This window comes from Mustela putorius, unplaced genomic scaffold (assembly GCF_011764305.1).
Source record: "Mustela putorius furo isolate JIRA1106 unplaced genomic scaffold, ASM1176430v1.1 tig00000592_pilon_pilon_pilon, whole genome shotgun sequence".
In the NCBI taxonomy this organism is placed as follows: Eukaryota; Metazoa; Chordata; class Mammalia; order Carnivora; family Mustelidae; genus Mustela; species Mustela putorius.
The window spans coordinates 7,108,544-7,129,280 of record NW_025421426.1 but is presented as its reverse complement, the minus strand read 5'-3'; the positions used below and the strand labels follow the sequence as shown (position 1 = coordinate 7,129,280).

The 20,737-nt window shown below is 49.0% G+C and overlaps 1 long non-coding RNA gene across 2 annotated transcripts; it reads left to right on the top strand.

Moving 5' to 3' along the window:
• The first annotated feature begins 383 nt into the window (after window positions 1-383).
• Window positions 384-15,534, top strand: LOC106005262. 2 transcript variants are annotated; one of them, XR_006607356.1, is made up of 4 exons: window positions 384-643; window positions 10,417-12,368; window positions 14,217-14,322; window positions 14,599-15,534. It is a non-coding gene; the product is annotated as an uncharacterized LOC106005262 (long non-coding RNA). The 2 variants fall into 2 exon arrangements; XR_001178500.2 differs by having other exon boundaries at window positions 14,217-15,534.
• Window positions 15,535-20,737: the final 5,203 nt, after the last annotated feature.

Here is a 20,737-nt window from a genome sequence, read left to right as displayed (position 1 = left end):
GGGGGATCCCTGTTCAGGGGGGACGGCTTTTGTTGTTCACCCTTCTCCTTATGGATGGCTTCAGGTTGGATTTGGCCTGTGGGAGGTCCTGGCTGGGGGTGGCAGGGAAGAGAGGAGGGTAATGCTGGGCACGTGTTCCCAGGACTCATCTGTGGGATGGAGGGGGACTGGGGGACTCATGGTGGCTGTACCTGCTCCAGAAGGCTGTAGCTCCTTCCCATTTTACACAGCTTCCCCTGTCAGGTTCTAGAAACTTCTCCGTCCCCTCACCCTGCTCAGCCCTCATGAGCCCAGAGAGGCTGCATTACCCTTTGCTGTTTCCTGTGCCCCACCCACCCCTTTATAAACATTTCCTCTCTTAAACTCTCCTGGGGTTACGCACTCTGAGCGTGCTGTCCGTTTTATGTTGGTACCTTGACTGAGAAGCCCATTTTTTATACAGTGGAAGAAGGAGTGTGAAGGAGGAAATGCCAAACAGGTCACATGTCAGAGGAGGGTCTGGAAATGGATGCTCTTATCGTGTCCCTGCTTATGAAACCTTAGAAAATCTTCACGTCCGTCCCCCAGGGGTCTGGGTACCCCAATGGGATGTAGGCCCATCTAGCACCTGGCTGTCCATCTCTGTCCTCTCCACTCTAGAAAGGTAAGGACACGGTTGGGGGCCAAATAGATATTAAAGAAGGCTGGCGGGTGCTTTTTCATGAATGCCATGTGATACAGGAGAATCCGATGTGTTTCCAGCACCTTCCATCCTTTGCTGCAGCCCAAACACATCCACCACTGGCCTCACCTGTTGGGGGGAAGCGGATGTCTCTCTTGAGCTGATGTACATGGTGGGACCTAGATTCACAAAGCCAGGACCCTATGATTGCCTTGAGTCTGGCATCAATCATCCCCAATGGGGAGCCTGCCCGGTGTATCTGCCAAGCTCTCTGCGGGGCTGATTTAGGAATTCCAGACAACCCATGGAGAGTTCTTTAGTGTGGTGGCAGGCAACAGATCTATGATAACATGTAAAGAGATCCGGGGTCCCCAGGCCAGGACGGCAGCTGTCCTGTAAGTTGGAATTGGGGTTAAGGTGTGGGCTGGATCCACCTGTTAAAGGAGCGATGGTCTCCCCTCCCCCACCCCAAAAATTGGCGAGAAGCTCCCTGAGGGCCATTGTCTGTTATCCTTGGTGCTTCTGGAATTTGAGATCGCTGGCACGTGGCAGTGGACTGTGCTTGCATTAGTGGCCACTCTAATTTTTCCCTTCAGGAGGGTGTTTTGATTCTAGCATTTATGTGTGTGTGTATACATATTTATCAGTAAGTGTAAGGCTGTGGCTCATGGGAAGCTAGGATTATGGTTCAGCAGATAGTCACCCTCTTTCCTTCTCTTTGTGGGCGGACGGACAGGGCTTCACACCCCTTTGACAGGGATTTGGCTCTGTGATTTGCTATGATCAATTTCACATCAGTGGAAGTGACAAGAGCAAAGACATCGATGTGCTCCCACAATTCATCCTGCTCTGGTTCTCAGGGATCGGCCACGGGAAGAGTGGCCCCTTTCTGATCACACTGGGAAGGATAAGCGTGGAGGCGACATGAGTCCCAGATGGCGTCAAGTCTGGTGGAGTCCAGTCCAGATCAGCCATGGGGCTGTGGCCCTGTGGGCCCATGAGTGCAGGAGTAAGAGCTTCTTGTAACCACAGAGTTGAGCTGGCCACAGCTGACAACTGACTGAGTTAGTAAATTCTGCTCTGCTAAACCCAAGGGAAGTCATTTTCAAAACATTTCTCCACTCACCATCAAGTTTCATTCATCCTGGCATTCACTTACTGATGCACTTGTTTCTTCTGCAAACGCTTTCCGGTCACCCTGGGTACCGAGCATGGTTCTAGAGCGACTCCTGTATCCCTGTGCGTCTGGGCTGTCTCCTGATCTTCATGAAAGAAATGAAGTCATGCAGGTGCTCATTCTCAAAGTGTTTGAAAGGCAGGGTGTAAATCCACCTGTTACCTGGCCCATTTCTCCCGCTCTGTTCAGTGGCCTGAGGCTCTGTGAGGCCAGAATGGGGTGGGGTGAGTGGAGAGGAATCCTGTCCGTGCCTGTACAGGCTCCCCTGCCTCCCTCCCCCACTGCATTCCATCAGAGGCTGTGGAGGAGGGGGGTGCAGGGAGGGGATACTCATCATCTCCCCTGAGGGGAGCAGGTGTTCTCACCTCTGGCCAGAGTTACTTAGATCAGCCACTTTTCAGAAAAAAGAAACTGAGGCAAGAGCTCACCCAATCATTGGCACAGGGTTGGGGGGGGGGGGGCGCTCAGCTGTCATTTATTATTATGCTAAGTCCCCGCAATTAGAGGCGTGAAGAGCCTTGACCTGAAGGGTGAGTTTTGGAATGTCTGTGCAGAAGGGAGTCAGCGTAGCAGGCCTGAGGTGGGGGGGGGGGGTTTGAAAGGCTGGGCTGAGAGTGTTGGCCCTTGGCTGGTATCTGGGAACTGGGATCTGTGGAGGGTTCCCAACACCCTGACTCATAAGAGAGGCTCCCTGAGCCTAAACTGTTTATACAAAACAATATAGTTTCTGCTGAACACCTGCTCTCCTTCTGGGAGCCTGGCATCTTGGCAGGTGCCAGGCAGAGGCTGTCCCATGACGAGCCACCGGTAAAAATTTCAGGCCCCAGCTCTCTGATGAGCTTCCCTGGTGGATAATGTTTCACATGTGTTGTCACAACTCGTTGCTGGAGGAATGAAGGGAGTCTTGTGTGACTCCAGGGAGAGAGACCCTTGGAAAGTGGCTCTGGTTTCCTCTGGAAAACCAGGTGCCTTCTCCCTAATGATTTGTTTTGTTTCTTTATGTTGGAATAAATCAGAGCCATGAACACAACCATATGCTGAGTCCCGTAGATCCTCCCAGAAGACGGGGGAGGGGGTCTCAGGGACCCCTAGCACGGCATCCCCTCCCTTTTCTTGGCTCTAAACCTTTGCAGTGGTTGCTTCACTTTCCCCCTCTGCCCCGCAACACCGTCCCTGACTTTTAGGAACCGCTTAGTGACCCCCAGGACTCTGTCCAAATCTCACCTTGCCCAGGAGTGTGGGAGAGTTTTTATCTTCCTAGAGCTCCTCCAGGATTGACTTTCAGAATTACTCACCATGCCTGGGTGTTCAGTGATCATGGTTCCCTTCCTAAGAACTGTCTGAGTTTTGAGTTTTGTGACATGTGTCAATTTATTACAGCTTTTAGCCTAGAAGCCAAGATAAAACGATATAAAATGAATGTTTTGACATTGGTTTTGCCTTGTCCTCAATGCTCTGTGTTCACTGAAAAAAGACTTTTGAAGATAGAATCTTAATAGATACCAAATTATTACCTAACTTCAAAATATTTTGACAGGTTTTCAGAGACACAGCTATAACAAAGCGTGTCTCTCCATTATAGTGCCTACAATGGGAATTAGCCCTAGGGCTGTGAATCCTATTTTTAAATGTGATTAGAATTTTATTTCCTAGAGCCTGGTGGTTTAAACTCATTAGTCCAGTCCTCTGAAATTGATCAAGAGTACCTACTCAGTGCCATTGACTGAATATTGTGGAAATTCAAAATGAAGGAGACCCATTCTCTGCTTTAAAAGGACATGATTCTATGTCTGGTAGTTTTTCTCAGCATTTTTTTTAAAGTTTTATTTATTTATTTCAGAGAGACAGAAAGAGACTGTGTACATACGAGCCAGGGTAAGGGGTAGAGGGAGAGGGAGAGGGAGGATCTCAAGCAGACTCAGAGCTGAGTGGGGAGCCCGACATGGGGCTCGATCCCACGACCCTGACACCATGACCAGAGCCAAAATCAAGAGTCAGGTGTTTAACCTACTGAGCCACCCAGGTGCCCTGGTATGTGTAGGTATTTTTCATGCCCATCCAGGCTCTAACTGCCCATGTTCCTTCCGGCAGTGCCCTCAGGGGACGCGCTCCCTCCTTCTAGTTACCTCATGTCTCTCAGAAAAACGGACCTCATGCCCAACTACAGCGGTAGGCCCTGAATATCCTAAGAAAACCAAAGTAATTCCATCTTTTGGGCCACACGATTGTTTCTGAAAAACCAGGTGTAAGCCCATCAATGTGCAATGTTTTCCTAGATACGGCTTGGCCCACTCAGTGCGGAACTCATGTTTTCCTTGGAACCGTCCTCTGGAGGTGGAGGCGTTGGTAATTTGAATCCTGGAATGGCTGGGCCATCTTGGGAAGTGAGGCTGAGGAGGAGGAGGAGAAGGGTGCCTCGCAGAAAATGAAAGATAAATGTAGAGGGATCGTAATCAAGCCACTCCTGATGTTTGAACCTCTGGACATAATTGCTTACATGAACAACAAGCCATTTGAAATAATTATGTAAGGATGAGTTACCACTTCTGATGTTTGCATTCAAAATTAATTTACATGTTTTAGCTCCATTGCATCTATCTACCCACCTGGCCTTTCCCCCATTGTTTACACTCTGATTTTCCTTTGGGAAAATCACGCCTCCTGTATTCCCAGGCACAAGTATTGGGCGGGACTGATTCCACGCTCAGATACATAGGGGAGCTCATGGAAGCTTCTGTCAAGCTTCACACTCTCCCCATTCTGGCTTTGATGATGGCTTAGGAATAGACATATAGCCCAATATGGGCTAGCGAAAAGAAAAAACTTAAGGCAGACACAGGAGATACTATGAGACCCCTGCTCTCTCCCTAGTTTGTGCTTCACAATTAAAGAAGACCTGTGTCCTAGACACCTGGGAACTATTCCGTAGTCCTCAAGATGAGAGGCCAGAATGGGTAAAAGGTGCCGTCCAGAGATGAAGCCAACGTTACAGGAAGCACGGACGAACAGAGAAATGGAGTCACTTAAGATCCTGTATTAGACTTGCTATGAAGCATGCTCCCTCTGCCCTTTTCTGTCAAGGCACCAGCCCAAGCCAAACCAAACCACAACCAAGCCAGACTCAGGGATGAATGAAACCAGAAACCGGAGCTGGAGAAGCTCACATCCGTGGTACCAGGGGCAAGTATATACGGGACCGTGACACAAGGACAATTGTAATAAACATGTGGAATGAATGGATGGATCGCTCTTCATCTTTTTTTTCAAAGTAGACTCCACACCCAGTGTGGAGCCCAACACGGGGCTTGAACTCTTGACCGTGAGATCGAGACCTGAGCTGAGGTCAAGAGTCAGTGCTTAACCGACTGAGCCACCCAGGTGCCCCAGTAGGTCAGTCTTAAAAAAATGATGTTGGCCCTACTGGCTCTAGGTAAGAGAAGCAGTTTTCTTTGTCTTTCCCACTGAATAAATCTATAGAGACTGGGAAGATTGCACAGAGCCGTGAATGAAGGACTCTGACGAGGAAATCATTGTAGATAGATTGGGGAAGACTGGAATTTGAAGTCTCCAAACTGGTGGTGAGCAGATTTCCACTTCTGGTATCAAGTGGCCCGATCCCCAAACCCAGACACAGGTGCTAGGACAGAGTTGGAGAGAGCCCAGAGGAGCCCAGAGGAGGAGCCCAGAGGAGCCTCCTAGCCTTGTTCTCTAAAGGGACATGCCAACACTCTGAGAGAGTGTGAATGTCTCCATCCCCCTCGCCTTCTTTTCTCAAGTCTTTCATACCCAAACTTTTTTTTTTTTTAAGATTTTATTTATTTATTTGTCAGACAGAGAGAAAAGGAGAAAGGTAGCATAAGCAGGGGGAACAGCAGGCAGAGAGAGAAGCAGGATCCCCGCTGAACAAGAAGTCTGATGAGGGACTCGATCCCAGGATTTTTGGATCATGACCTGAGCTGAACAGAGACCCTTAACAGACTGAGCCACCCAGGCACCCCTCTCATACCCAAACTCTTAAGCAACATTGTGGTGCTCAGGATTTGAACAAGACTCTGAGTCTCATGACGTAATAGACAAAGTGTCCAGGATAAAATCTAAAATTGCTTGATCTATAAAGAGCCAGGGAAATGTCACCACTTGTGGAAGAGACAGTTCATAGACACCAACAGGAAGTAACACAGATACTAAAATTTTCAGACAAAGGCCTTAAAGTAGCCATGATAAAAAAAATCCCCCAATACACAATCATGGACACACATGAAACAAACGGAAAAATGGAATCAAAGCCAAGAATAGGAAAATAGTTTTGTGACCTGAGGTTGGGAAAAGTTTCTAGACTTGATACCAACAGCATAACCCATAAAAGAAAAAGATGAATAAAATTGACTCTATAAAAATTAAAAGTTAAAAGGCTGTGGAAAGACTGCTAAATTGGATCTGTTATTGGGAGAAAATATATGCAAATTGCAGATCAGAATATATATTTGCAAATCACTTATCCAGAATATGTAACAGATTCTTGAAACTCAGTAAGAAAACAAAAAGCCCAATTAAGGAATCAGCGAAGACTTGAACAGACTCTTTGTAAAGAGGATCTAGGGGAGGCAAATGCCCACGTGATGAGATTTTTCTCTGTCTTTAGGCATCAGGGAAATGCCAAGGACAACCACAACGGGACAGTGAGACAGTGTCGCAAATGTCCAAGAAAGGCTGTAACAGAGCCTGGACAGCAGCAGCGCAGGAGAGTGTGAGGCAGAATGAGAGCTCACACGTGACTTTTAGGAACACCACACGGTATGGTCACTCTGGAAAACTATTTTTCAGTTTCTTACCAGATGGCCCTAGGCTCGCATTGCTGGGTATTCACCCTAGAGGAAAGGAAACTTATATTCACACCAAAACCTGGACACACATGTTCATAACAGCTCCATCCATGATTGCAAAAACACGAGAGCAATGGAAGTGACCTTTAGAGGGCAAATGGTGGACTCGTCTGGGGTTCATCCATGTGATGGAGGCAACTCAACAATAAGAGAATGAACTATAGAGATCCGTGGCACCTTCTTTGAATCTGGAAGGCATTATGTTGAGTGAAAGAAAGCAGTCTCAAAAACTACATACTGTACATTTCCATTTATATGACTTCCTGAAAAAGCAGAAAAACCATATTGATAGAGAACAGGACAGGGGCTGCCAGGAGTTATGTATGGGGTGGGGGAGGGGAGCGACTATAATGGAATAGCAGGAGGCTGGATTTTTTTGTGGGGGAAAGCTGATAGAACTGCTCTCTATCTTGATTACCAAGAGGTGGTTACGCAACACATAGATACATTAAAATTCACAGAAATGTACACTGAAGTTAAATTCTACTGTATAATGTTTTAAAATGATATTTAAAATCATGCCCACATAACCGATGTCTTTGAATGCATTAGTTAGATTTCTCTTAAAAACAAGACACTCCTCTAGGTCCCACTCTCATCCAGGTTTGGGCTGACATTCCAGAACCAAATCCCAGGTGCCAGGAACCCCTCCTTCTGAGGTGACATCAGTGGCTGTGCCTACCCATAGAAATATAGCACAAGCAAAGTCCTGGTCTTAGTGCTCAGATTTTTTCCCCTCTTCCTTCTCCCAGCCCTGACAGGCATATAGAAATAATGTCAGAAACGTGAACTTGGAGCATGAATGGAAATTTTATTTCCAGAGCTGTTTATAATTTTTTTCTCTTGGGTTGAAACCCTCATTCATATCCAAATAAATTATTTGAGGGTGTTGATAAGAAGATAAATTTTCAAGGGTTTTCACAAAGGTCTGTATTCAGAAAACCTGACCTTCTTGGGTTTCACTTTTTTATAGGGAGTTGGGTCGGGGGTGTTGTACAGTAATCCGAATGTGCGGTTTTCTTTTCCTTTTTATATGGCCACAAGGTACTCTAGATTTTGGAGAATCACAAGTTCACAGTGGGAAGAAAGATGGTCTTTTCTAGAGACAATCACCTCTCAAAACACATGGAAGGATTCAGCTTACTCCTGCAGCCCTGCCAAGAGGGACCACAACACACCAGAAGCTTTGTTTGCATTTTCCTAGCTAGGCAAATGTTTAAGGAATTGTAGTTTAAAGGTTTTATATAAGAACTGTGGTTTTTACTTTTCCACATTTCCTCCCCCCTGCCCTAATTTTGATAGCAAGTATGTATGTGTATTAATTAGTAGGCTTTGGCTGTGAGTGATAAGGATCCAAATTAAATGGAATTTGAAGGATGATTATCTTGTTTAACTGAAAATTCTGTGTGGGGGAGGATTATAAGCATGGTTGGATCTAGGGGCTTTTACTGGTTATGAATTAGTTATATACAGGAAAAATCCATCTAGCTTGTGTAAGTGTAAAAGGACTTATCAAAGTCTATCACATGGCTCACACAATCTCAGAGAAGAGAAAAGAATCGGGTTTGGTAGCTCCAAAACCGGGAGTGACCTCTGGCTGCAGAGCAGAGCAGCACCACAGTGAGCACCACTGGCCCAGCAAGGAAGTTCTCTAAGTATGGGAGGTAATTTCAAGGTGCTCGGGGACAGACAATTAATGAGAAAACAATAACAGCAAGAGTAGCAAGCCCATCTGGGTAATTGGTGGTGGGCCTGGCAGTCTTATAAAGATGCATATCACATAATCTAATCCTCACAGCATCACTTTGGGGACGGATATTCCTCAATGGAGAACCTGAGACCATGAGACCTAAAGAAATTTGCTCCGGTCCAGAGTGACCATATATGCTGGCTTGCCTGAGACACCCCCAGAATAATTATGAGCATTCCCATTTATTCTCAGAAATGGCCTGATGGTTATCCTACCAAGGTCATAGAGCTGGGAAGAAGAGAAGCTGGGACACAAATAGTCATTAATGGGGTCAGTTGACATCAGCAGACCCAGTCTCTCTCTCTCTCTATCTCTCATTTCCACCTTCCTCTGTTTGGGCTCACCCCAACCACCCCAGTGGTCTGGTGAGATCCTCCCCCTTCCAAGGGCAATGGGAAGAGGCATCTTCTCAACCCCTCACCCCCTACTCTGCCAAGTTTCTAAAAGGCAATCACAGATTTTCAGCTTATTGGCCCAGTGCGGGTTTAAAACTCCCTTCTGGAACCTGGGCTGTTGCCTCAGCAAACTCAAGCACTAAGAAGAGTTGGGGGGTGTCCCCAAATGAAAACAGTGGGGCTGTGGTTCAAAGAAGCAGAGCAGATGCAGTGAGGGGACAGACAGCAGATGTCCCACATAATTGTCAGTACCAGCCGTCTACTCTGACTCTTGTATATGAAAATGTGGATGGCAAGATTAGATTCTCTGAGTGCTCTGAAACATCGTGCATTTACTGATAATCACAGAGGACTGATTACATCGCGATGCAATCAGATGTTGCCATTGGAACCAATCCAGAAAGACAGGCAGGGATGAAGGGAACAGAAGGTCCTCCCTAGGGGCCCGGTAGTGACTCTCTTAGGCTTTGCAGGCCAAGTGTGGTCTTTATCGTGTGTGTGTGTGTGTGTGTGTGTGTGTAATGTAAAAAAAACATAGTTCAAGAGCTGGATAAAAATAGGTCGTGTGGGCTGTATTTGGCCCAGGGAACTTGTGCACCAACCCCTGATCCATCAGAGAAGACAAGGCATAGACGTGTGCACGGAGGACACGAACAGCCTCATGTCCCTTGTATAGGCCCCAAGCGTGCGCCTCAGAGACCCCGTGGAGGACCGGCACCGGGAATGTTTCTGGGCTGTAGAGGGGAGGGCCGCCGGGTTGGTTCCGTGCTCCACAGAGCTCCTCCCACCACGCGATTCTACTGCCTGGAGTGGACTTGTCTGCCTCCTGCTGGCAGGGTGCGATGATTCTCTGGAGGACTATTTCCGACCCCTGCTCAGCTCACACCACGGCGCTCCGGGGTCTCATCCCCAAATGAGCATGCGGCCCGCCAAGTCCGGGAGTCTCCCTGCTGCCAGAGGGTTCTTTGGGTGCAGATCAGAGCTCCTCCCGCTGCTCTGTGGCCTCTACTGGCTGCCTGTTCACAGCAGACGGAGAGTCAAGCTCCTCCCACATCCTGATGCGGCTCCTACCCCCTCCACAGCCCTCCCCCTTTCCCCTTGTCTCCAGCATCTCTACCTCCGGTTCTTGCATGGACACACCCAGCAGTCCCTCGCTGGGACTCTGCCTTGTTGCTCCCTCTCCCTGGAACATTCTTCTCTCCAAGACACACAAAGCTTGTTTCATGGAGGCCTCTCTGAAGAGTGACTTCCAGGGGTCTTCCCGACCGCTCTAAGTTGGCAACCACCCCACCATTCCTCCACCTCCTGGCCTTGTGCTGCTTTTCTTCATTACATGAGTCACTCCCTGACATCTTCCATGTACTTATTTGCAAATCCATGTATTGTCGGTCCCCCGCCTGCCCGGTGAGCTCCCGAAGGGCAGGGATGTCCCTCTGCATTCTCTCAGGTGTCCTCCGCACCTAGAAAACCACGTGCAGCAAAGCGATGCTTCCAAATACTGCTGAGTGAATACACTTGTGTTGGCACTGAGATGCTCTTTCTTTTTCCAGAAGCCTTGCATCTGAGAACAGATGAAATATGCCGCAGCCACAAGGGGAAATTGATCTGAGAGCAGGGCTACGAGATAGAAACACCAGGTCCCGACCGCATCCTTTGAACGCCATAGTCAAGCTGTTCCTGAAACTGGCTTCTCCACTGCCAGGCTCGGTTACAGAAGCCAGTGTGCCGCCTTCCCGCATCAGCCACTTTGCATTGGAGGTTTTGTGGCTTGAATAAAGGAGATTTTAGAGTATCATTTGGACGGTCAGAGAAGAGAGGACAGAGAGCAAAGGAGAGGAGAAGGGAGGGCATGCCAGGCCGCGAAGTGAGAGGCGGAGACACCACAATTCCAGCCTCTGCAAACAGTCAAGAGAAAAGCCCTTTACAAACACAGCAAAGCAGGAGTCAAAAGAACCTAAAGGGAAGGGTTGTAAACTTAAGATAATCAATCTGGGCCTCCTGGGGCCTATATTCTTGCTACAAAGCAGGAGGAGCAAGGGTCACAGAGAGAATGCTGATGCGGGGGTCAAGGGCGCTGTGAGGCGGTCCTGCCCGCGTGGGCCTCTTCCCACTGTGCAGGCTCAGGTCAGCACCCGAGCCCCCAAGTTTCCTGCCTGATAAAGGACAAATACCAATGTCAACCATCTGTAAAGAGGATGAAATCAGGACATACACGTTAAAGCGCCCAGCACAGAGGGTGACCCACGGCTGGTGTTCAGTGAATGGTAGAGATGGTTATCACGATGGGTGTGGACGGCCCTGCTTCAAACGGGCACTTGAGTTTGCAGAGTGGCTAAAAGTGCTCCCGTGGGAATCGAGGGTCAGAAACACACCTGCTTTGCAGGGAAAACAGAGGATGTGTTCAGCCAGAGTCCGTGCCCCTGTCAGTAATCCACAGCAGCAGCAGCCACGATGATGAACGCTGTGATTGTGATGCTGTACTACATACAGCTTTGTGTGGACGCCTCGTGCCCAGCGTCCCATCCAGGGCCATCCCCCTGCCCAGGCAGGTCACAGAATGCTCTTTCATCCACTGTTGCAGAGCACAGGGACAGAGTCGGAACCATGGTGGATCCCACGGTGGGGAGCAGCGGTCTTTCCTCTCTCTTCCCCGCCCTCTGCATGAGCCAAGGAGAGAGTTTGGTTGGGTGCTGAGCACGCCTTACCGTCTCTCCAGGGCTTTCTAATCTCCCCAAGCTAATTAGGGGTGATGCTGGGACAGGAATCCGAGTCACTGATGACACAGCCAATGCAGCTTTTAACACTTCCGTGCACATCCTCTTATCAGATTAGCTAAGTTCTAAGAACAGTGTCGTCAGAGATGAGATAAAATAGAACGCAGAAGATTTTAGGGGAGGGACACAGGACACTTCCCTGCTGGGGTGAGGAGCCTAGATGAAGAGGGAAAGCCTGGCTCCCCAGGAAAGTGGGGGACGGGGGCGTGGGCTGCTAGACTATAGGAATCCTGGCAGGTGGACACCCAGAGAAGAGTGATAGGGGTATCTGAAGCCAAGGTCAGCCCCCTGCCCAATTCTTGTAGAGAAATGTCCAGACCCTTCTAGATGTTTCTGTGCCAGTAGAAAGGTGCACTGCGGGGACTCATGCCTGCCCCTGGCTGCATCTGAAACCTCTAAGTCTTCAGGCTGGCAGAGTCCCACCTCCGATCACCGTCCATCACCAGCTGGTGAGGGATCCAGTATCAGGGCCTCTGTGCCTGGAGCTAACAGAGCCCATCTGTACGGGCTGCTTGGCTCCAGAACACACAGGCCTGAGCAGACCGCCGATGGACGAAGTGCTGGGGCTGGCAGCTGTGCATGTTTTCCCTGTCCCGCCTTTCTCTGTCCAGAGCAGCAGACAGGGCAGAATGCCCCCGTCCAGAGAGGTGGAAAACCTGGCAGCTCCTGAGGCCCATGCCCTCCTATGACGCATGGAATGAACCCCAGGGAGAAGCTTGGAGAAGAAGGTAGGCATTTATCAGGGTCCTGTTCATCTCTTCCTAAGGACACAAGACAACTTGTGTTCAGCTCCTACTGAGACAACGTCCCATTCCACTGACAGAAGCTTCCAGAAGCTGTGTTTTAGCCAGCTGACCGTGATGCAAGGTCAAGGCCTGACTGCTCCCATTCCTTCCTCCTGACACCTTCCAAGGCATCAGCAAATCCCATGGCTCTACCTCCATAATAGGTCCTGCATTGTTCTCTTCTCTTAGTCTCCATCAGGTCCATGCTGGTCCCAACCATCACCATTTTTTAACCTGGACCTCTGAGTCCCTCAGCCTTGTTGCTTCCATTTTGTACTCTCCTGTGAATCCTCCCTATATTGCAAGAGGGAAGATTTAAAAAGACTCATCAGAACTCCAGAGGGGTTACTGCATCTAGAATAAAATTCCTCCTCCTTCCTTAGCATTAACTCTATATTCCTGGACCCCATAAAATGCTTGCAACACTCCGGATGAATTGGGATGCTCTCTGACCCTTGAACACATCAAGTTCATTCCTGCCTCAGGACCTTTGCACATGTGACTTTTGCTGCCTTGGATAGATCCCCCCCCCCCCAGATCTTTAAGGGGTTGTCTGCCATTTTCCTTTCTAAGTTCCCTCTCTGCTTTATTTATTCATTCCTGCCTCAGGACCTTTGCACATGTGACTTTTGCTGCCTTGATAGATTTCCCCCCCCAGATCTTTAAGGGGATGTCTGTCATTTTCCTTTCTAAGTTCCCTCTCTGCTTTATTTTTTTCACTGGGCACTAGAACCTGATAAACTTCTCTCCCAACATTAGTCTCCTTTTCAATTTATTGTATTCTTACCTGAGGGCTGTGGCTACTCTGGCCTAGAAGGCTGCTAACGCTTTGGCCTGTAGAGACAACAACCCCAAATCAGGAATTGTCAGAGTTTCTTGAACAGAGGTTCAAGCTCCAATTCTGCTACTTTGTTGGTTGGTGACATGCCTCATTTTCTTACTCTATGGAATATTGATTTTTCCCTCCCAGGGTTCCAGGGAGGACACATGAACTAACAGAGGTGAAATGTTTTATAAACTGAAAAGTTCCTTGCAAATGTTTATTAACACACAACACGTGCTTATTGAACAGTGACTGCATGCCAGACAGGCCTGGCTAGGAATCCAACAGGTGGTATGTGTGTCTGCCCTTGAGTATGGAGGACTCAGTTGAGTGGGGACTGTTTTAGCTCATGGAGTCAGACCAGGCCTGGATTTGAACTTGGCATCATTCACTCAACAGTATGATGACTTTGGGAAAATGACTTGATTCCTGTTATGTCAGTTTCATGCTTTAGAAAACGGGTCTAATAACACCTTCTAGAATAGTCGTTGCGAGGATCAAACGAGTTAATCTAGATAAAGCCCTTCAGAGGGTACGTGACAGATAGCAGGGAGGAAGTCATCATTCGTTATCAGAAGGGAAGGCCAACTGATAAGCCTTATTCCCCAGTTCTTACTCCCTGTCCACTCATCTCCAGTTTAAATTCCACCCATTGCTCCAGGCTTGGGTCAACCCCGAACTCATTAGCCAGACATCTCCCACCTCCAAGTCGCCTCTTCCTCAGCATGAGTCTGAAACAGTAGTGTCTGCTTTCCCATCCGTCTGTCTTCATTGTAGATATTTGAATTGTCTGTCCCAGCCTCACCATATGCTGGGTCACAGAAAATTGACAATAAATGTATCAGACAAAGGACTTTATTGCGAGAAGACGGCATTTCTTCGTGGATGTTCTCCATGGGCTTAGCTCCACGGCAGGGCTAACAAGTAATGTTTGATGAGTGTTTTCAAGATGTTTTCTTATATTGCAGGAGCAAAGCTGAAGGAGGGATGGAAATCCCCAGCAGGACTCCACAGGCAGGTAGCTCCAGCTCTGAGACTCCCCCGGTCCTGAAATGCACACGGAGAAGGGAAGAGGTAGGGGAGGCTGGATGGTGCCAGGTGGGAGAAGATGGTAGAAGGGATGGAGGGAGTGTGAAGGCACAGGGAGAGAGAGGAGAGGTGCAGGAGGGGCTGCGTGGTGACCCACCTCTGATGGGGGCCTTAGACATTATTTTATTTCATGCTGGAGACAAGCCCTCTGAAATAAGAATTATGTTACAAAGAGATTAACAGCTTTCAATTTTATTTTATTTTATTTTGTTCACTTTGTTTTTGCTTTGTCTTGGTCGTTGTTGTATCTATAACACATAGAACAATACCTGGCATGTAGTAGATGCCCAAGAAATATTTGATGGATGGATGACTAAAGGATGAATGAAATGAGAAAGGGAGGCTCCAAGGCTTAAGTACACACATCTCCAAATGGCCAATATGCCCATGAAATGATTCAGCATCACTCATTAGGGAAATGCTAATCAAGACCACCATGAGATACCACTGCACACCTACCAAGATGGCCACTATTAAAACAAAAAACAAAACCCAGAAAAGAACAAGTGTTGACGGGGCTGTGGAGAAACTGGAACCTGTGCGTGTTACTGGTGGGAAAGTACAATGGTGCAGCCACTGTGGAAGACAGAATGGAGGTTCTTCAAAAAATTAAAATAGAATTGTTACGTGACTCGATAACCCCACGTCTGGTGCTATAACCCTGAAGAATGGAAAGCAGGGACAGGAAAAGGTACTTTTACGCCCATGTTCATAGCAGCTCTGGTCAAGATGGCCGAAAGGTGGAGGCAACAAGTGACCATCAGGAGATGAATGGATAAACAAGCTGTGGTCTATCCATGTAATGGACTGTAATTATGCCTTAAAAAGGAGGGAAATTCTGACCCAAGCTACCATGCAGATGAACCTTGAGGACAGGATGTTAAGTGAAATAAGCCAGTCACAATAGGACAAATATTGTATGAGGTACCCAGAGCCGTCAAACTCATACGGACAGAAAATGGCTCGATGGTTGCCATGGGTCTGGGAGGGGAGAATGGGGAGTTGTTGTTTAATGGGAATAGAGTTTCCTCTTTGCAAGATGAAGAGTGTTCTGCAGGTGGACAGGGGTTATGTTTCCATAACAGTGTGAATGTACTTAATGCCTTTGAACCGTATGCTTAAAAATAGTTCAATAGTAAATTTTATGTTATGTATATTTTACCACGATTTAAAATTTAATTAGAATTGAAAAATGTTTTGGCTTGAGAGAAAGAGAGAAAGCTTTAAGAAATTGGTGCTCTGTCACGTATCACAATACTTGTCTTTGGCAGCTGTGGAATTGTCGTGGTGTTGGGAAGGGGTCTTAGGCTCAGGTGCACAAAGGGGAAGAAAGGGAGTGAGAAACAGGCTGGAAGGAGCTGAGCAGGGGCTGAGGGAAAGAGGGCGGGCAGTGCTGGGGGGGAGGGGGTATAAAAGGGCAGGTGACCCACTAGGTGGAACCCACAGCAGACGTCCACACTGATGGGAACCCCAGCTTCGCCCCACATCCTCTGGGTTACTCTACGGATCCAGGAAGAAAAGCCATAAGCAGAAAGCTCTCAGTTTCAGGTGACAAGAATCTATTTCTAAGTGGTGTAAGACAACAAAGAGTCTTGTGATGAAAGCATCTAAGGATAGGTGGAGTTCAGGTACGGCTGGACTGGGGAGTCTGCCTTTTGCATTCCCTCTTTCTGCCCTTCTTTCATCTTTTTTGGCTCAGTTTGTAGGAAGCCTTTTCTTTCCTAATGGCAGAAATGGCCTCCGCAACCTCAGGTTACATCTTACAGGTCAGCAACCCCAGAAAAATAAGAGGAAGCTTGAAGGCTTCTGGCAAACCTCTCAGCCCAAACTCTCATTGGTCTGACCTGGTCCCTGTGACTGGCTTTAATTCACAGCATGTCCAGGAGAATGGAACTCTCTGACTGGGCATACCTTGGTCTTGTGTTTGCCTGTGGAGTCAGGGGTGGGGGTCAGCCCAATGCCAACTACAGGGGCTAAGAATGGGGGAATGGTGGGTGGTTCTCCAGGGGAGAAGCTGACTGCCACTCCCACAAATGGAGGGTGCATGCGGGGCGGGGAAAGATATCCACGCCTGTTCCATGGTCTCCTTCCTCCTCAGACCCATTGGCCCATTGACCCATTGACAACAAGTGCCTGGGCTCAGACAGAATGTGCAGCTGAAGGCTGAGGGGGCAGAACACCCATGGACAGATCCCTCTGCAACGTGGCCCTGCCCCCAGAAGCTGTCCTCAGATACACTATGACATGGTTGCCTGTCCACACGCACGCTGACCAACAGCCCACTCCGTCCCAGGGAGCCTGAGGGGCTGCCTTGTCCTCTCTCTGGCCGAGAGGTTGGCGTCTGGCAGAACAGCCCAGAGCTGGCTGCAGAGAGCTGCTGAGGGTCTGTCCGTGCCAGGGGGCGGGACCCAGAAGAGTGGAGAAGCATCAGGGATGGAGAAGCAGAGCCAGACGGCCGGGGCTGGGGCATGCAAGGGCCTTTGGCAGACTTGGGTGAAGGGCGATGAGTTCTACTTCGACCCTATCAATAGAAGAAACTCCCGTACAGCCCTCTCAGCGAGAGCAAGAGAGGGCAGGGAGAGGCCCAAAGGGGCAGCTCGAACCACCCCCACTCCTCCCAAGTGGGGCAGACCCCTGGCCGCCCCTCCTCAGCCCATTCTTGCCTTTCCTCTCTCACAGGGCATTGATTTGACAGATGCCCCAGGGAAGGGGGGGGACATGGGTCAGAGAGGGTGGCCATCCTCTCTCGTCCCCTTCTGCACCACAGTGACAGCGGTCCCTCCTTCTCACTGGCTTCCTGGCTGTGCAGAGTGGGGACTCCCTTTCCCAGCTTCCTTGGTGTCAGTGTGTCCCGGGGACCAGTCTCTGGCCAACCAGACTGAGCAGAAGTGGTGGGTATAATTTCCTTCTGGAGCCTTTTGATGTGTTCCTTCCTTGTGTGGAGTCCAGATGGGACAGGGGGCCATTGGGGCCATGTGGGTGAGGCTGATGCCCTATGGGTGGGGGAACCAGGAGACAAAGGAGCCTGGGTCCTGACCGCTTTGCAGCAGGGAGCTTCCCTGTTACACAGGTGAGAGAGAGAGAGAGAAATCAACTTTTCCTGTGTTTAGTCTTGTTTCCAGTCTCTGCAGGTAAACATCTACAGTAGCTAAAATGGGATGAGTAGAAAGAAGAACCCAGAGACGTCCCCTCCACTGCACCAATGCCCTTCAGGAGAATGAAGTGAAGACCAGACCCCAGGCAGCACAGGGCAGGAAAGAATCGAGTCTAGACTGTGCCCATCCTTCCCCAGATGCGAATGGTTTGCGCACTCTGGGCCAGGCACTGTCCCCAGCTTGGGATCACGCAGTGGGACCACCCGTCACAGCCCCTCCCCTCATGCCATGACAGCCCTCCTGTGGGAAGATAGATGATAAATAAGTGATGAAAGTAAAGATGGTATTTTCTGAGGGTGGTAAGTCCTTGGAAGAAATTAGACAGACACTCCATTGGAGGGGGGGGGTGGTATTTTAGTTTGTGTGGTCGGAGCAGGTGACATTGGAGCCAAAACCTGTGTTGAGAAGGAGCTACACACCTGGAAGGGTCACAAGGACTCTTCACTTTTCAGGTGAAGGGGAACAGTAGGCACGAAATCCGAGAGGCATGACCAACTTGGCCCAGGTAATGAAAAGTTTGCACTAACAAGTGTTAACATAGTGTGCTTACTGTGTTAGGGTCTCTGCTAAGTGTGCAAGTGGATCACCTCACTTAACCCCCAGGCCAGACATTGCTTCGGGGATCCCCTCTTTTGTTTTCCAAAGCATGGAACCAGGACCCAGCTGTGAAAGAAACTTGCCTTGGGTCCCACCGCCGGTAAAGAATGGAGCCAGACTATGAACGCTTTTCTCTCTCCCTCCCCTTGTGCACTTTCTTTTTACTGCCAAATCTTAAATATTTCAGTGGGTTGAAAATGTGGTCAAAGCTAGTGAAGATAGGGCCTTGTCTGTGGCTCTACCTCACCCCCGATCCTGAGGCCAATTCACTGGGAAGACGTAATAAAACATCACTGATGAATATAGAGAAGGTTGCTCCTTCTTTCAGGAACAGTGTTGCCTAAAAGGAGGGCTGGGAATATAGAACTTTTTTCTTGTTTCTTATTTCTTTCCAATAGAAGTGACCTTCTTGGAGTCCAAGCTCCAAGAGACATGGTCATTCCATGACGAATGGTCACTGAGTGCCCGGGGTGGGTCTGCCCTTATACCAGGACCCTGGGATTAAAGGGTGAACGAACCACCGATCTTGGCTCCCTCGAGGATCTTGGTGCCCATCCCTGCTGAGCGTCTGTGCTAGTATTTCCTGGAAAAGCAATATCTGAGCGGGTAAAAGAATGATGGCTGAGGAGCACAACCCTGTTGCAGAGGGTTCAAAGAGACCGATGCACAGCGAGTAGAACCGTTAGAGCCCTCCCCTGCACCCCGCCTGCTTCTCACCCCAACTTCCTGGCCTGAAGTCAGCCACCCTGACACTTTGTATCCTTCCCTGCAGAGGTTTTTGCAATGCCCTCAAGGGTTGGTGATCCCTTAAGCTCCATTTGTGTCCCCCTGATATCTATCTATCTATCTATTTATTTACAGATTTTATTCATTTATTTGACACAGAGAGGACAAGCAGGGGGAAGGGGAGAGGGAGAAGCAGGGTTCCCGCCAAGCAGGGAACCTAGTGCAGGACTCTATCCCAGGACCCTGGGATCATGACCTGTGCAGTAGGCCAATTCTTAACAACTGAGCCACCCAGGCATCCCCCTCCCCTGATGGTTATAACTCTTTGTTTTCAAGTCCCACGGATTCTCCCTCTTAAATATTTCTTAGGTCTGTCCTTTTTCGGCATCATGGCCACCACTGCCCACAATTATGTCCCTGTTCCTTCTTGCTGATTCCCAGGGATCTCCCAGGTCTCCAGTCCTGTCCTTCTAAAATCCTGACCTTGAGGCTCCTTCAGGAGAAATCTCACTACAAGACCACAGAAGGGCATTTGAGAATTTTTGAGGATGCCCATCACCTTCTGAATGCCTACCCTGTGTTTGGAGAGTTTCCCATAATGCAGTTCCCACCTCTCCAGATGGATCCTCCCAGCCTCCCTTGCTGCAGGGGCAGTCACGTGACTTTGATTTCTCCAATCAGATCCTCTCGTTTGAGAAGGTGATCTGGAAGGGAAGAGAATGGAGATTTTGTTAAACAAGGCCGTGGAGGCGTCTGGTCCTTCTGGAGAAGCACGGAGCACTTTCTGGTTTCCTGTGCCCGGAAGTCAGATACAGCTTGTTGGCTGTGTATTTTCTGATCTTGATTTTCTGATTCTTCGGAAAAGTCTCTATGCTGCCTGCTATCTTTTAATCAGTTTTAGTTTTAGTTTTGCATAAACCACAGTGGGGTTTGTCGGTTGCAGTTAAGAAGGCTGCCTGATGGCAAGCACAGCACTCTCCCATCTGTATGGTTCTCATTGTTTCCCTGCACATCCTGCCCCCCACGTCCCTCTACAGCTTCATGTCTGGTGCCCCATCTCACCCTTTGTGCTCCAAGGCTATACCAGCATGGATTCCTCGCTTCTCACTCCCTTACACTATTCTGTGCACTGGAGTTTTTATGTTACTATAAGCTGTGATGTGCCCATTTCACAGAAGAGAACGCTGAGTCTCAGTGACAGGGTCACATGTTTGCCACAGCCACAACTGGCACTCAATCCCCACCGAATGCTCGACGTGACCCCGATGCAGAGAAACTGTTGACATAGCTCAGCCAAGTTCAGCTGAGACCTCATCCCTTCTAAGAGCAAGTTCAGGGCCTTCTTAACACCCCCTTTCCCCTCGTGTCCCTTCACACACAGTCTGCCCCCTCACTATGCCGGGCACAGTGACCCATTCCCTAACCAGGCCAAGCACCATCCTACCTCCCCTCCTTTGCCCGGAGAGCTTCCTGTCCCTCGACCATCTCCCCTGTCGCTTTGGTCTAGTGGTGAGGTCGCAGGTACTGAGGCCAAGTTCCCTGGGTTCAAATCCTGGCTCTGCCTCTCCCCATTCACCTGAGATGAGGCAAGTCATCCAGCCTCTCTGTGCCTCGACTGTCACATCTATAACCTTGCCTAAGGTTGGTGACCCTCTTAAGTGTGTTGTGTGGAGCCACTGAGTAAACCCAGCAGAGTTGCTTAGTAAGCACCCAGTAAGTGTTGGCTACTATTATTCTCATCATCATTACCCTCATCTGGAAGTCCGTCTGTCCACCTCTCATGATTCCTCCTCCCTTCGAGCAGCCCCTCCCCAGCAGGAAGAATTCATTGCTTCCCATTCGCGGCCCCAGGACGCCCTCATCCAACTCTATCTGGAGCACATCTCAAGCTTCTTCTGAGATGTCTTGGGCTCATACTTGGC